The 13,547-nt window shown below is 42.1% G+C and overlaps 1 pseudogene; it reads right to left on the bottom strand.

The window, feature by feature from the left end:
• Positions 1 to 6,811: 6,811 nt before the first annotated feature.
• On the bottom strand, positions 6,812 to 9,878 carry LOC149203626 (pentatricopeptide repeat-containing protein At3g16610 pseudogene; annotated as a pseudogene).
• Positions 9,879 to 13,547: the final 3,669 nt, after the last annotated feature.

The following is a 13,547-nucleotide window of genomic DNA, read 5'->3' as shown; positions in this document are numbered from 1 at the left end:
GGTCGCCCCACCTAGGCTCCGAGCACTACCCAAACACTTAAGGTTCAAAAGGTGTCACCAGTGGAAATGGCGGAAAGAAGAAAGCAAGGATTGTGTTACTACTATGATGAGAAGTACTCCCCGGGGCATAAATGCAAGGAACCCAAATCCTTTCAAATTGATGTTACTAATCACAGTTCATCTAAGGAAGCCCCACCATTTGAGGGACCAGAGGAGGAAGATGAGGACAACCAGCCAGACAATGAGCTCCCAACGACACCTGAAGAACCAGTTATCTCGCTTCATGCTTTGGCAGGGATTTCTTCTCCCCAAACTCTCAAAATCAGAGGTTTTATTAAGCATCGCCCTGTAGTAGTCTTGATTGATAGTGGCAGTACACATAACTTTATCCATCAAAGAGTCACTGAAGTAGTGCATTGTTTTGTCAGAGCAGTCTCTAATTTCTAGGTCCAGATTGTTGATGGGGGGTCAATGAAATGTGAAGGCTGCTGTGAAAATGTCAAACTTCAAACGGGGGATTATCACCTAAAGACCCACATGTTTGCCATCAACATGGGTGGGTGTGACATTGTCTTGGGTGTTGAATGGCTCCGCACACTTGGCCCCATCACAATGGATTTCCAGGAGTTATATATGAGCTTTAAGCAGAATAACCACACACATACCCTTCGCGGACTCCAGGCAAATGCTCCCTCTATCATCAGCTCACATAGGATGGAAAGATTGTTAAAAAAGGACCACCATGGAGTTATAGCCCAATTTAATGCCATCCAGGCCTTCGAACTCACTTCTCTTCATATTCATCCTGAGATGCAACGGGTCTTAAACAACCATCTGTCGGTCTTTGACAAGCCTCATGAGATTCCACCCTCGAGAAGGGAACATGATCATAGCATTACTTTGGTCCCAGGGGCACAACCACCAACTGTGCGCCCATATAGATATCCTTTCGCCCAAAAGAATGAAATTGAAAAAATCATCAAGGAAATCCTAGAAGCAGGTGTCATTCGTCCTAGCATTAGTCCTTATTCATCACCTGTGGTCATGGTGCTCAAGAAAGATGGAGAATGGTTGTGTCCAAACTTCAAGGCTCTCAACAAGCTGACAGTCAAAGATCAATTTCCCATCCTGATTGTTAATGATTTGATGGATGAACTAAATGGGGCTCAATTGTTTATTAAGCTCGACCTTCGCTCAGCCTATCACCAAATTCGCATGAAAGAAGTAGACATTCCAAAGACTGCATCCTGAACTCATGAAGGCCATTATGAATTCCTAGTCATGCCATTTGGTCTCTGTAATGCCCCATCCACTTTTCAAAGCCTCATGAATCACCTGCTCAAACCATATCTCAGAAAATTTGTCCTTGTTTTCTTTGATGACATCCTCATCTACAGCCTCACCTGGGAAAAACATCTTCAACATGTAGATCTGCTCGTGCAACTGCTCCGGAAGCATAAATTATTTGTCAAGATGTCCAAGTGCTCTTTTGGCATGGAAGAAGTTGAGTATTTGGGCCACATTGTGGGGCGTGAAGGTGTCAGGGTGGACCCCAAAAAGATCCAGGCAATGCAGGATTGGCCTCAACCAAAGACCTTAAAGAGCTTGAGAGGATTTTTGGGTCTCACCGGCTACTATCGCAAATTTGTCTGCAATTATGGTCGCATTGCTAGACCCCTCACTCACCTTCTCAAGAAAAATTCATTCCTCTGGAATGATGAAGTGCAACAAGCACTTATAGCTCTCAAACATGCCATGTGTTCTACTCCCGTATTGGCACTACCCAACTTCACCAAATCTTTTGTGATTGAATGTGATGCTTCAGGTACGGGTATTGGAGCTATCTTAATGCAAGAAGGTCGACCCTTGGCCTTCACTAGCCAACAACTAAGTGGGACAAATCTAGGACAATCTACTATGAGAAGGAGATGATGATGGCCATCTTACATGCAGTGGATACCTGACGACCATACTTATTAGGGTGGCGTTTCCAAATCCGCACAGACCATCAAAGCCTTAAATATTTTTTGGAGCAACGCCTATCCTTGCCACAACAAAATAAATGGCTAGCCAAAATGTTGGGATATGATTATGACATAATTTACAAGAAAGGGTGCGAAAATGTCGTAGCGGATGCTTTATCACACCAATTTGAGGAGGAAAGCACCCTGCTAGCAATCTCTCTTCCCATCCCAGAGTGGATTGAACAGGCTCGCAAGGAATGGTTTTCATATCCTTTGCTCTCCCAACTCACTAATAAATTGCAGGCGGATCCAAATTCCATAGCGGGCTACTCTTGGCAAGATGAGATTCTTCGCTACAAGGGAAAAGTAGTGATATCACCAACATCCACCCTCAAAAGTCGCATTTTGGCAGAGTTGCACTCATCTCCCACTACAGGCCATTTCAGCTTTCAAAAGACTTATGCTCGCACTCGACGTTCATTCTTTTGGACAGGCATGAAAAAGGACATTCTTACTTTTGTCGCTAAGTGTGATGTGTGTCAGCGCCACAAAGAAGAAACAGTCAAATCCCCAGGCACATTACAGCCATTACCCATCCCGGCCTCAATCTGGACGGAGGTTTCTATGGATTTCATTACGAGTCTTCCAAAGTCAGGCAACAAGTCAATCATCATGGTGGTTGTGGACAGACTTTCTAAGTATGCTCATTTTTGTGCCCTACCCCACCCTTTTATACCAGCGTTGGTGGCTCAATCTTTCATGGACCAGATCTTCAAATTTCATGGCATGCCCACTTCCATTGTGTCTGATCGTGACCTGATCTTCACCAGTAACTTTTGGCAAGAACTCTTCAAGCTACAAGGTACCCAACTACAACTCAGTACTTCCTATCATCCCCAAACCGATGGTCAAACTGAAGCAGTCAACAAATGTCTGGAGACCTACCTCAGGTGTTTCACTTCAGAAAAGCAACATCTATGGGTACAGTGGTTACCTCTAGTCGAATGGTGGTATAATACTAACTATCATGCCACCACCAAAATGACTCCATATGAAGCAATTTATGGTCAACTCCCTCCTTCACCTACTTCTTATATCCAAGGATGCTCGAAGGTAGAAGAAGTGGATCAACTCCTACAGAACCGGGCAACCATGTTGGCCCACCTCAAAGAGAATCTCCATCAAGCTCAAAATCGCATGAAGCAACAGGCAAACCAACATCGTTCAAAGCGCAAATTTCAAGAAGGGGATCAGGTATTCTTGAGGCTGCAACCATATAAGCAAACATCACTCAAAGACAAGGGTTGTCAGAAATTCTCTCCAAAATTATACGGACCGTATCAAATACTTCAACGCGTCGGAGAAGTAGCCTACAAGCTAGCCTTGCCACCCACTGCAAAAATCCATCCCGTCTTCCATGTATCATGCCTCAAGAAAATGGTTTGGAACCATTGCAGAATTCAAACCAGTCTATCGGAATTAGGTGAAGAAGGTTCAATCTGGCTCCAACCGGAACAGGTTCTTGACACGTGAGAAAGGCACTTGCGCGGCCGCACGATCAAGGAAGTCCTCGTCAAGTGGAACGACACCTCTCCAGAAGATGCGACCTGGGAACCAGCCACTGTTCTTCAGCAGTTTCAGCAACTTCAGCCTTGAGGACAAGGCTATTTTTATGGGGAGGGCATGTTAGGGTCCAACCCTAACCCCCTTATTTACGTAATAGGGTCGAGTCATAGTTATAGTTAGTTAAAGAGTCAATAAAGCCCATATTAATAATTGTAAGTGGTTATCCCGCATTTAAAGAAGGGACCATAGTTAGTTGCAAATGGGCCATGGTATTAGATAGATGGTATTAATAAGAACCATGGTACTGACCCATGGTATTGCATGTACAAATCCTATATAAAGGATAGAGACTCCCCTCGAGGAGCGACGTGTCTTATTTTGTAATTGAGCCCAACTCTATTGGAAGTTGCCCCCTCGAAGAAGCAAGTGAACATTGTTTTCCTTTCTGAATAATAAAATGCATGCTATTATTTCTTATTGTTCTGTGTTCTGGGTATATTTCTTCGCATACTTGGTATTCTGGTATCTTCTCGCAGGTCAAGAGCATAACATATACGTTGTTTCCATGGTTATCATTTTCTTCTTTATGCTCAGATTTTATTGAGCATTCTTCTTTCTTATATGCAGTTTCCATGGTTAGTAACACCATCTTAATCAAGGTTGCAATGTTTTGTTCTAACCATGTGATTCTGGTTTCTAAGCCTTCCTAGCCTATTTCTTCATGTAAATACTCAACCATCTGTGGTTGTCTAATCCTCTCTATTCCTAGCAGCAATGGCTCACCAATCTCTTTGTATTCATTGCAATCTATACAAACTTAAAGGAAAACATGCTCTGATACCATATGCTCTATAAATTGTTAGAGCTATGACTTGAACATTTTGTTAAAACATTTCTTAAATGTTAAACTTACTATGCTACTATGACTTCCACTGTTAATGCCCTGACCGAGCATTTCATTGATTCCATTTGTTGTCGAATACAAAGTTGTTAGAGCTATGACTTGAACATTTTGTTAAAACATTTCTTAAATGTTAAACTTACTATGCTACTATGACTTCCACTGTTAATGCCCTGACCGAGCATTTCATTGATTCCATTTGTTGTCGAATACAAAGTGCGGAAATTAAATAGACATGAGTAAAGATATTTATCGCCACAACAAACAAATCACACAAGATTTACCCTGGAGAACACTTCAATCAAGGAAAACTCCAACGTCAAAATGCACTATCACTATCTTCTGACACATGGTTCACATAGAGATTAATGTGCCCTCTAAATGAGCTAAACAATGGGCATTACATTTATTTTCCATATAATTATGGGCATGTATCCTACTATGCTTTCCTCTCTTTCGGATTCTCAAGCAACACAGTGATGGATTCCCTTCTATATTGCATCCCCGCTCTAAGTTTATAGATCTGTTCAGAGACAGTAAACTAAGATTAAAGGCGTCAGACCTTGACTATATCAACCTATTAAGTGCCATGATTAATAAAGCTATTAAAGACAAATCACTAGCCAACTTTACATTAAATGTAATCCTCCAAATGAGATAAACAAAGGGCATTACATTTGTTTTCCCCAATTTCTAGGCATGTATCCTACTATCCTTTGCTCTCCTGCTGGATTGTTGAGCTGCACAGTGATAGATCCCCTTCTATCTTACTCTCCACTAGTTGTTCTACAAACACTGCAACTAAGATGAAAGTTACCAACCTTGAATAAATCAACCCATTAAGCACCTTGTTTGATAAAATTATCAAAAACAAGTCACTAGCTGACCTTACATTAAATGTAATTAATTCCCTCTCTGAAGCATAACTATTTTGTCTCTTTCAAGACAAAGTAAATTTTGATCGCTAAAGGCATATCATATACTTAAGCTCTTGAGTTATGGGCCTTTGAACCGACAAATTTAGTCCTTTTCAGGCCCATCCATACTCAGCGAACTGTCTTCTTATCTCTTTCTGGACTGGACTTCGCACTTGATCCATTTCAGAAGAGAGCCTATTCATAGAAATCTACTCCCTTTCTGGACTGGACTTCGCAGTTGATCCATTTCAGAAGCGGGCTTATTCACAGAAATCTACTCTCCTCTTGGAAGCAAGGCTCCATCAAATTGGATGATTTCAGCTGACTAAATTTCACTTGCTGTCTAGAGCTATGATAGATTGAGCAGTTACAGTTCATGTGCAGGCTGTTGAATAGAAAAAAGCCCAGCTAGATTTTAGTTGCAGCTCTTGCAGAGTCACTCCCCTTCCGTAAACTTCTCTCACACTTAGGCTACTCATTATATTTAACTATTCTTTATTAGTTACATAGCACCGACACCCATACAGGTAGAGCCTGCCTTCTCGAAAGGCAGGCAGGGTGCTTAGAAAATCTACCATTTGTAAATATGAGTCTTAAGTGGATCCTATGGGTTTTGCACGTTACATACTAGAATGTGGACACCTAAAAATTGCAGGACATATGTTTAAACTCCCAAGTCTCAACTCCAAATCAAAATCAACGGGTCAACAGAGTTCTTCAAAATCATGTTAATTAGCCAGTGCAAACCTCCAAGGAACAGTGAAAATGTGGGTGCCTAATAAGCATGTGGAATTACGTTGAACCTACAAATTTGCCAGCTTAAAATCAAGATCGATAGGTGGCCTTTATCGGATTTTACTACACCTAAAAGCTATGCTCAATTGGGGACATTGAGGGAGTAAAGGGCTCGGCGGCTGGGGATCCCTAGCCGCCCTGCCCTCTGGTTCGTGCTGCCGCATCTTTCCTCCTTGTCCATGTTGCCAAGGATCATTTATTTCCCGACCACTGGTGTGTTTCTCTTTGGCCATATTGCGTGGCTCGTTTTGGGGGTCGTAGTGGGTATGCTGTCGCTGGTTCCGGGCTCTTTTTCCACTGCCGTCGCTGCCTTCTCTGCTGGTGCTCTCGTCGGCCATTGCTGCGTGCTTGGGTGATGGGTTTTTGCAGTGGTCTCTGCGCTCCGTTTATCTGGTTTTTCTGCCGTCGACTCGACTCTATCTGCAGGTTGCATTGTTGCCACCGCCGCTCCTCTGGTTGGGGTCTACTGATACTTTGTCGTGGCGTTTCTCTTGGCTTCATACTGCCGCCGCTTTGCTTTGTTTGCAGCCTGTGCTCCTGCACGCCTGTGCGTTATGGGCTGGCTATGTGGACACTTTGTTGTCTGTCACTGGGTTTTGGGCTAAGTAATTTTTTGTAACTGTAGGGTTATGTATGCGGCCTTTTTGGGCTCTGTTTGCTACTCTTTGGACTGTTCTCTGTCCTGTTTGTCTGCCGGGGGGTTCGGCCTTGTAGTTTGCCCGTTTGGAGCTGGTCTGGGCTCTGGGGTTTTGCTTTGCAGAGTTTTTGGGCAGACCCCTGGGTCAATATTTTAATGCTGTAATTTCACTGCTGGGGAACTGGTTTATTTTTATTTTGTGCCAGTGCTCGGATCTGGGTAGATCTTGCTCGAATACACACTTCCTTTGTGTATATACAAAATGTGATTTTTCTTATTTTTATAAATAAAATTACTGTTTTTTCCTGGGAGAAAAAAAAGTTATGCCCAATTGTTCAATGTAGGAAGTTATAGCTTCAATCTACTCCACATCGTGCAGCAATAATTTGGGAGAAGGCACATAACCTGCCTCCTTCATGCATCTAGCCAAACTCTCCAGGGTTGCATAGATTTTTTCTGTCTCTGGGTGTGACCTGTCTCTTGCATGAAATACAAGCAGACGGTTTTTTACCTCAATCCAACTACATCCCGCTCTCTTTTTTAACCCTCTGTCTCGCATGGTTTTTCTAATGTTTGCGAAGTCATCCCATCTACCAACTGCAGCATAAATATTTGATAGCAGAATATAATTCCCCTCATTTTCAGGCTCTATTTTGAAAAGATGTTCTGCTGCATGTTGTCCTAACTCTGTATTGCAATGGACTCTGCATGCACCAAGCAAGGAACCCCATATAGATGCATCAGGTTCTAATGGCATAGACTTTATGAAGCCATATGCTTCATTGAGTTGTCCAGCACGGCCGAGAAGATCAACCATGCAGGCATAGTGCTCCATGCGAGGTGTGATGTTATAGTTTTTCATGCAATCAAAGTATTGCCAACCTTCGTGGATTAAGCCTGCCTGACTGCATGCGGACAGAACACCGACGAAAGTGATATGGTCTGGTTTTACGCCAGCCTTCTGCATCTTATGAAACGTAGAGAGGGCGTCCTCAACATGCCCATGCATGGCATACCCCCCAATCATTGAATTCCAAGAGATCACAGTTTTTCCAGATGCTTTATTAAACACTCCATATGCATTTTCAATGTTTCCGCATTTGGCATACATATCTATTAGAGCACACTCTGCAAATTTGTCTACCTCGAATCCACTTCTGATAATGTATGCATGAATTTCCTTGCCATGGTGCAGAGCAGCAAGTTTTGCACAAGCCGAAAGAACACTCCCAAACGTAAATGCGTTTGGTTTTATGCCTGCTAAATGCATTTGACAAAACAGTCTCAATGCGTCGTTGCCGCGCCCATTCTGAGCATAACCTGAAATCATGGCATTCCAGGAAATCACATCTGGTTTTACACCTGCCAATTGCATTTGCTGAAAGAGTTTCAGCGCCTTGCTGCCATGGTCATTCTGGGCATATCCAGCAATCATTGCATTCCATGAAATTGTGTTTTTTTCAGACATTTTGTCAAAAATCTGAAGAGCATTACCTAAACACTGGGATTTAGCATACATGTCTACTAAAGCACTCCCCACAAAGACGCTTGACTCAAATCCAGTCATGATTATGTAAGAATGTATTTGCCTGCCTTGGTCTAGAGCTGCTAAATTAGCACATGCTAGAAGAATGCTTCCGAATGTGAACGAGGTAGGTTTAACCCCTGACCGCCGCATTTGCTGGAAGAGTTTAAAGGCATCATTACTTTGCCCATTCTGAGCATAACCCGCAATCATTGCATTCCATGAAGCTGTGCTCCGCTTTACTCCATCCAATTCCATTTGATGAAAAAGCTTCATAGCCTCATCAACATGTCTCTGTTCGAAGTATCCTGCAATCATCATATTCCATGAAATTGTGTTTCTTGGGGACATTTTGTCAAACACTTGCCGTGCATATTGTATACAACCACATTTCCTGTACATATCTATTAGAGCGTTTTCAATATGAACATTTACCTCAAATTGGTGTCTGATAACATAACCGTGGATTTCCTTTCCCACATGCACAGCTCGTACCTCAGCACATGCTGCGAGAATCTCAACAATGGTGACCGAATTGGGGTTTACACTAGCCATTTGCATGCTACAAAAGAGCTGCATGGCATCCACACCATGTCCACTCCGAACAAACCCTCCAATCATCCCATTCCATGATATCATGTCAGGCCTCACACCCACTAACCTCATTTCCCTAAAAAGCTTCAAGGCCTCATCCACAAACCCATCGACAGCATAGCCTGTGATCATGGCATTCCAGGACACCAAATCTCTTACAGGCATTTTGTCAAACACACGCTGCGCATCCTCAAAACTACTACATTTTGAGTACATATATATTAAAGCATTACACACAGAAATATCTGACAGAAATCCCCTTCTAATCAAATAACAGTGGATTCCTCTTCCTTGTTGCAGAGCCCGTAGATGGGCACATGCTTTGAGAACGCTGGGGAAAACGAAAGACTCCAGTTCCAGTCCTTCACACTGCAATTGATAAAACAAAGCAAGGGCTTTCTCACAGCGTCCATGTTTGGCATACGCTCCAATCATCGTGGACCATGAAAACAGATTCCGTGCAGAGATTTTATCAAACACCATCCTTGCATTGTCTAGACTTGTGCAATTAGCATACATGGTTATCAGCTTGTTTTCTGGGAATGCATTACCGTTTGAGCCACTTTTGATCATGTGGGCATGTATTTGCTTTCCCAGAACAAGAGTTTTACAGGTTTGCAATATAGAAGTATAGGAATCTGACTGTGAAGAGATGGTAAGAGAAAAACCAACATTTTCATCCTTCTTGTTATTTTCCTGCAAGTTTGGCTTCAGTTTCTCTTCGATGTTTCCATGAATGGCACTGGAATTGGTGTTATAATCACAATGGGTGTATGGCCTACGAGCACAGTTGTGGTTGGATACTTGACATAGAAAAGTCGGAGCTGCCAAGGCGGTGGCCATTGCTACAAAGATGAAAAAGGACGACACAAAACCAACTATCAAATGTTGTTAAGAGTGTCGCTGAACTAATAAGACTTCAAGCGATCCCAAAATCCATTTTTCTTCAGATTTGGCAAAATCTATCCTAAATCAACGATCAAAATGGTGACGGAGTGTGAAGCTGATTTAATTTAGAAAATCTATTCAACACTAAGAGGTATAATTTTATTTTATTTATTTTTAATTTGTTTAAAAAATTCTCTTTAACCAAGTAGTTATTAGGAGATCTTTCACTCTTATGGAAAAAAAATAAAAATAAAGTAGAGGTTTTTGCAACATTCCAAAGAATCAAATTCATAGTAAAGAAATCCCTAGGAGACACTCAATCATCTCTTTTGTTTTTTCAAAAAACAATTTTCACTTTGTGTCATCTCACATCATGAAGATCTTCTTGAGAATTATCTTCCTCCACATATTTAGTAAAGTGAACATCTTTCATGTAAATCATTATCTAAATATATAAACAAATGTAATGGTTATATAAACAAATGCAATGGTTAACCTCGTGGTGACCCTAAATAAATTAACAAGTGTAATGTCTAAGAAAAGACATAATCATCCTCCAAAATTTATAGAGATCATAAATGACCATCAAGTGTACCCTATGAGCATAGTGCTTTATGCAAATGACACTCTCAAATTGGAAAAGGGTGTCATGTATTAGCATTGTATTTTATGAGGGGCCCATTTCTCTTTATAAACCTTGATGAGGTAGGCAACATCCTAACCATCTTAAGATGACAACTCCTTCCCTTACCCGTGTAACTCCCTTCTCCTTGATGTCATTCCCCATGTCCTCTCTTTCGCTCCCTTTAGAATCTCCATGTCTGTCAACCACCTTTAAATTGTCTCCCTCCACTTGCTTGTGATGCCTCTATCCTCCAAACTCCTTACTCCCCCTATGCTTACTTGTGACACTTCTACCCTCCCAACTCCCTACTTCCCCTACACCATCTCCTTAGCCCTCTAGAAACCCTTTCCCCTCTTGCTCAACACATGTGTTTATGGATTCGAGTAGGTTGTAGTGATGTTGTTGCAAGTTAACAAGAGAGTTGTGAGTGATAAGCCCCAAAAATGGGTAACTTATTGGGCTCATTTTGCCTATTATTCTCGATTAATCCACCATTTTTCATAGTTTTATGCATGCTTTTGAATATATTTATGTTAATTGAATGGATGAGAATAGTCACTTGACCACAAAGTCTATTACGTGCTTATTGCAGATTTTTGGGACATCTTTTGGACCAAGGTCAAGCATTTATGAGCAAGTTGACAGCCCAATACGAAGGAACAAGGCTGAGGATTTGTAGGAAGAGTGTCTCCTGCACTAAATGACCCCTTCCTCGAGTTCTCCACCATCAGCTCGGAGTTCAACAGCCCACCAAAGATGATTTCAAGGGGCTGTCGAGTAGATTTCGTGAAGTGGCTAATTAACTGCAGTTTTGAGCAGCCAAGCTGATGAGCCCCAATTTTGGTACAATTTGGGCTCATTTTGGCCTATTCTACTTGCTCAAACCATTCATTTTTTATTGCTTATGCATGCATTTCTTAGTTTATTCATGTTGTTTGTAGGAAGAAGGATAGGCACTCTCTCTACGTGACTAATGCATTATGATTCCAGGTTTTGGCATTAAAAGGGAGCAAAAGACAACGAAAAAGGAGTTAAGGAGACAACGAGGTGGCACTGCGGGTTTTGGGAGAGGATGTCCACGGTTCTAGGGACATCCCTCGTGATTCCCATCAAGAACTCCGAGCTCTAATCCATCTCCCCTCCGAGCTTGAAAAACGGCCAGCTGTTCTACACGAACAGCAGTTATAAACTGCTCTACAGGAACAACAATTATGACCATCCTACAGGATCAGCAGTTAAACTCTAGTTGGACAGCCGAGCTCCTAAAATGTAGGACACTTGTTGGATCATCGTTTTTGTATAAGTATGAAGGCTTTAGCCTTAGATAGGTTGTTGAAACTCTCGTATTGCTATTGTAATTTTGGAGCACAGTTCAGTTTTCGTTGCTTTTTGTAAGCCAATTTGGCATGATATCAGTTATGAATAAAGAAGGCAGTTTGTGATCTAGTTCTGAGTTTTTCTTAAGGAGACTATAGCTCTCAGGTTAGGGCCCAACCTGAGAGCCATAGATCCCCTCTGCTGTAGTGTTGTTTCCATTTCATTTCAGCGCTTTGAGCTTTCCATTTACACATGCAATTCGAATTACAGGTTGTTGAGTTGGTCTTTTTCATGAGTTAGATAGGAGATTGCTTATAGTGAATTTGTTTCCATTTGCTTAGTGTAGCAGAGGATAGATATAATCGATTGGAGCTCCAACAAAAAGGTTGTTAAGGCTCACTGCCGTCTCATCTGGGATTGGAGTGAAGTCCATGATTGACCACCAAAAATACGCATTTCTTTATTCCATGATTGCTGCAAACACAGTCACATTAAGTTAGATGCTTCCACATGATTCACACCTGCACCACACTTCCTTACCACAGCTTCATGCACGTTCTCTTTCACATTTAGATTGCTGCTCATTGAATTTACAAGCACAAGTAGTTTCGGTTGATGCATTTTTGGTTAAGTGACAGTCATAAGCATTTGTTTCACTTACACTGCTCTCTCTCGTTCCATCACTTCGTCCTCCATCTTGATCACGCATGCAAACACATCTCTGACCTCTGCTCCACTCTGTTATCTCCCAAAGTCTTTCACTCCTCACGTAGCTTCATCCTCTAGCCTTTTCGTTGACATAGCCCTCTATCTTCCAACCCACTCCCTACACTCACTCCCCATCCTATTCCTTCACTTCTAAAGCCATCACCAGCCTTATTCCTACCTTACACATCTCCCCCTACCATTCCATTACTCCTCCATCACTCCAAACACTCACGGTAGGTCATCCTGTAGCCATTTGTAAACATCCTGTAGAAAAAAGAGTATCCTGTAGGATCCTCCACAGCCATCCTGTAGGAGGCCACTCTCTCGGTTGCTGAGCATCTGAATGCGAGGAACCTCTGTGGATGGATGCTAAGGATCCCTAGGGACCTCTCCTAGCCTCCCCAACCTGTCCCACGCTTTCCTTCCTTCTCCATCCCATCTGCACAACCAAACCCTAGTTAGCACAAGATCACAATCATTCCATTCACTTAAAGGAAAAACACAAAAACATAACTTTCATGATGCAAGTAGTTTAGATCCATGCATTTTCATTTATTAGAGGTAGTGACAGCATTGGTAGAAGTTGCATTTACATTCCATGCACTGTAGAGGTCAGACTAGTTAAATTAGGGTTTCCTAGGTTTACATGCTTTGATTTGCTTTCAGTTCATTTTTGTCAAGTAGAGTAGCTTTCCTTTGAGATTAGCTTTCGTCCATCAATTAGCAAGCTTCTTCTGAGAGCCTATAGAAGTTGGCTTGAGCCCTAGCGGACTTGTGCCAGCTGACCAAGTGACAGCTGCGACAAGAGCTAGTACTTGTGCATATAGCACCGTCGCTTCCAAGTTTGTACGAACTACCGGGTTGATAAAATGAGAGACAGGAAGCCCTTGGAGTTGTAGCATTATTGCTACAATACTGGAGCTCACCATCTTTTTGGCGCCGTTGTCGGGGAAGCGTCAGAGTATTAGTAATTGTTGCTTTTCTTCTACTTCCATACTCTTACTTCTGCTCAGTAGTTTACTTCATTTCCATTTTGCAAAAGTAGCTTAGAATTTCTTGCTTTCCTAGATTAGCATTTCCTGCTTTCCTAGATTAGCATTTCCTGCTTTC

This window comes from Pinus tabuliformis, chromosome 2_1 (assembly GCF_031772625.1).
Source record: "Pinus tabuliformis cultivar Carrire ecotype Pingquan chromosome 2_1, CPIR1, whole genome shotgun sequence".
Lineage (NCBI taxonomy): Eukaryota > Viridiplantae > Streptophyta > Pinopsida > Pinales > Pinaceae > Pinus > Pinus tabuliformis.
This window is presented reverse-complemented; position numbering and strand designations above follow the sequence as displayed.